We start from the raw sequence: 4591 nt of genomic DNA, 5'->3' as shown, positions 1-4591 counted from the left end.
ACAAATTAAAAATCATGTGAGCACATTCTTGATACATAGATATAAAGAATGTAGCTTGCATGAAAAAACGTTTTAAACATGTCACACAATTAATTAAATTTGAGGTAGTTCCTGAATACATTTACAAAGCATTTAATATTGGTTGGTACCAACAGTTTGTTCATGCTAAATGCAACTAGTTATATATTGAAATATTTTTAATGCTGCATTAAAAATCCAAATAACACACACACACACACACACACTTTTTCAGTCATAGCACTATGAAGTCTGCAGTGTGACAGTTTATAACGATGTCTAGCACTGGGGCATCATGCCTCATACATGTGGCATGATGTCCCACCCAGTCACATTATCATGACACCAGGCTCACCAGTCCTAACACTAATCTCTTAAGAATGAGCGCCAAGTGAGGCGGCTGTTAGTACTATTTTTATAAGTCTTTGGTATGACTTGACCGGGGTTCAAACCCATGGCCACCTGCATCTGAGATGGATGCTCTACCTACTTAGGTCAGCGGAGAAGTCCAAACAGAAAACAGAACTTAATTTTTTACTAATAATATGAAAACCAACTGGATGCCAACTGTGAAGATGAAATAATTAAGTATGTTACTCCTGAGAAACACAGACTTTATAGCGTATAGGACAGGTTAAATGGTCCCTTAAAAAAAATTTAATAATATAGCTGAGGATTTTGTCATATAGCAAAGGTAGAAGTGAAAAACCTACACATTAATAGTACATCCACACAACCATATTTCCTAATGGAATCTTTTTAGTCAAGATTGAATCACTTGTAACAGTATGTATTGTCAATGGGATTATCAGAGAATGTTATAAACATATAGAGTTTTGCCTTACATGGCAACAAGATGGAACATGTATTTGTGACATTTCTTACACTAATCTACCAGTTTTCCAGGAATTTACTTGCAAACAATTTCAGCCAACATTTTGCCTTTTTGTAATTTTTCTGCAAATATCCAATATTCTTAGCATAGTTGATAAAGGTAATTTTTGTACTTAATTCTCCTCTAAAACTTCCTATATGAATAAAACTCTCAAAAACTTCCAATATGAATGAAAATGTGGTAGTAGTATTCCACATTGCATATATAATAAATGTTCGACCAAGACTGGGCTTCTGAAGACCACTCTTGCAACTGTATGGCTTTGATCATGATTAAATGGAGAATGTCATTCAAGTCATATTACACAGCCTAATGCTGCTATGTCTCTTTTAGAAGAATATCATTCAAGTCATATTACACAGCCTAATGCTGCTATGTCTCTTTTAAGAGAATGTCATTCAAGTCATATTACACAGCCTAATGCTGCTATGTCTCTTTTAAGAGAATGTCATTCAAGTCATATTACACAGCCTAATGCTGCTATGTCTCTTTTAAGAGAATGTCATTCAAGTCATATTACACAGCCTAATGCTGTTATGTTACTTTTAGAAGAATATCATTCAAGTCATATTACACAGCCTAATGCTGTTACATCTCTTTTAAGAGAATGTCATTCAAGTCATATTACACAGCCTAATGCTGTTACATCTCTTTTAGGAGAATGTCATTCAAGTCATATTACACAGCCTAATGCTGCTATGTCTCTTTTAGAAGAATATCATTCAAGTCATATTACACAGCCTAATGCTGCTATGTCTCTTTTAAGAGAATGTCATTCAAGTCATATTACACAGCCTAATGCTGTTACATCTCTTTTAAGAGAATGTCATTCAAGTCATATTACACAGCCTAATGCTGTTACATCTCTTTTAAGAGAATGTCATTCAAGTCATATTACACAGCCTAATGATGTTATGTCTCTTTTAGGAGAATGTCATTCAAGTCATATTACACAGCCTAATGCTGTTACATCTCTTTTAGGAGAATGTCATTCAAGTCATATTACACAGCCTAATGCTGTTACATCTCTTTTAAGAGAATGTCATTCAAGTCATATTACACAGCCTAATGATGTTATGTCTCTTTTAGGAGAATGTCATTCAAGTCATATTACACAGCCTAATGCTGTTACATCTCTTTTAGGAGAATGTCATTCAAGTCATATTACACAGCCTAATGCTGTTATGTCTCTTTTAGGAGAATGTCATTCAAGTCATATTACACAGCCTAATGATGTTATGTCTCTTTTAAGAGAATGTCATTCAAGTCATATTACACAGCCTAATGCTGCTATGTCTCTTTTAAGAGAATGTCATTCAAGTCATATTACACAGCCTAATGCTGCTATGTCTCTTTTAGGAGAATATCATTCAAGTCATATTACACAGCCTAATGCTGTTACATCTCTTTTAGGAGAATGTCATTCAAGTCATATTACACAGCCTAATGATGTTATGTCTCTTTTAAGAGAATGTCATTCAAGTCATATTACACAGCCTAATGCTGCTATGTCTCTTTTAGGAGAATGTCATTCAAGTCATATTACACAGCCTAATGCTGTTACATCTCTTTTAGGAGAATGTTATTCAAGTCATATTACACAGCCTAATGCTGTTACATCTCTTTTAGGAGAATGTCATTCAAGTCATATTACACAGCCTAATGCTGTTACATCTCTTTTAGGAGAATGTCATTCAAGTCATATTACACAGCCTAATGCTGTTATGTCTCTTTTAGAAGAATATCATTCAAGTCATATTACACAGCCTAATGCTGCTATGTCTCTTTTAGGAGAATGTCATTCAACTCATATTACACAGCCTAATGCTGTTACATCTCTTTTAGGAGAATGTTATTCAAGTCATATTACACAGCCTAATGCTGTTACATCTCTTTTAGGAGAATGTCATTCAAGTCATATTACACAGCCTAATGCTGTTACATCTCTTTTAGGAGAATGTTATTCAAGTCATATTACACAGCCTAATGCTGTTACATCTCTTTTAGGAGAATGTCATTCAACTCATATTACACAGCCTAATGCTGTTACATCTCTTTTAGGAGAATGTTATTCAAGTCATATTACACAGCCTAATGCTGTTACATCTCTTTTAGGAGAATGTCATTCAAGTCATATTACACAGCCTAATGCTGTTACATCTCTTTTAGGAGAATGTCATTCAAGTCATATTACACAGCCTAATGCTGTTACATCTCTTTTAGGAGAATGTCATTCAAGTCATATTACACAGCCTAATGCTGTTATGTCTCTTTTAGGAGAATGTCATTCAAGTCATATTACACAGCCTAATGCTGTTACATCTCTTTTAGGAGAATGTCATTCAAGTCATATTACACAGCCTAATGCTGTTACATCTCTTTTAGGAGAATGTTATTCAAGTCATATTACACAGCCTAATGCTGTTACATCTCTTTTAGGAGAATGTCATTCAAGTCATATTACACAGCCTAATGCTGCTATGTCTCTTTTAGGAGAATGTCATTCAAGTCATATTACACAGCCTAATGCTGTTATGTCTCTTTTAGGAGAATGTCATTCAAGTCATATTACACAGCCTAATGCTGTTACATCTCTTTTAGGAGAATGTCATTCAAGTCATATTACACAGCCTAATGCTGTTACATCTCTTTTAGGAGAATGTTATTCAAGTCATATTACACAGCCTAATGCTGTTACATCTCTTTTAGGAGAATGTCATTCAAGTCATATTACACAGCCTAATGCTGTTATGTCTCTTTTAGGAGAATGTCATTCAAGTCATATTACACAGCCTAATGCTGTTATGTCTCTTTTAGGAGAATGTCATTCAAGTCATATTACACAGCCTAATGATGTTATGTCTCTTTTAGGAGAATGTCATTCAAGTCATATTACACAGCCTAATGCTGTTATGTCTCTTTTAGGAGAATATCATTCAAGTCATATTACACAGCCTAATGCTGTTATGTCTCTTTTAGGAGAATGTCATTCAAGTCATATTACACAGCCTAATGCTGTTATGTCTCTTTTAGACTAAAGTGATACAATTGAGTGGTAGGAGGTCTACTGTGGCCAAGTTTTACAGTACTACTGTAACAGTACAACAGATTCATGCATAAAATGCCGTGAAAGCATATTTACTGCTACTGATAAGAGAATTATTGACTTTGCACAATTTACAGCTCAGTTAAATGCAGTACATTCTATAAATGATATAGCTATTCAAATCTCCTGTTTAAAACTATGTGAAAAATGCTAAATAAATATTACTTGGAAAATCTAATATAAAATATTCATCCACATTTAAAAGAAATTAATTTACTAAAAGTTTATATTAACCAGTGTGATTTTTCAATTTCTTTTGTGGAAATTATTTCGCATGAAGGTTAAAGAAAACAACTGGAAACCTATCAAATTAAAAGAAACTATTAAATGAATTGTTTCTAATATCATAACATTGTAAACATAACTTTACATTTTGTCTGATGGCTGCTGCAGATATTTGTAGTATCTTCTTTATTATCATCAAAAGAAGAGTCTTTGGAAACAAAAAGATTGTCTTTAATTTCTTACTTTTTTTAAATACATGTATATGTATTTATATGTAAGGAACCCAATTAGATATTCAGACCATTACAACCTCCTTGCGTTTGACGCTTTTTGTTAACATTTTGTAC

This window comes from Sinohyriopsis cumingii, chromosome 8 (genome assembly GCF_028554795.1).
Source record: "Sinohyriopsis cumingii isolate HCF-2022 chromosome 8, ASM2855479v2, whole genome shotgun sequence".
Classification (NCBI taxonomy): domain Eukaryota; kingdom Metazoa; phylum Mollusca; class Bivalvia; order Unionida; family Unionidae; genus Sinohyriopsis; species Sinohyriopsis cumingii.
The sequence above is the reverse complement of the archived record's forward strand: the minus strand, read 5'-3'. Positions refer to the sequence as shown.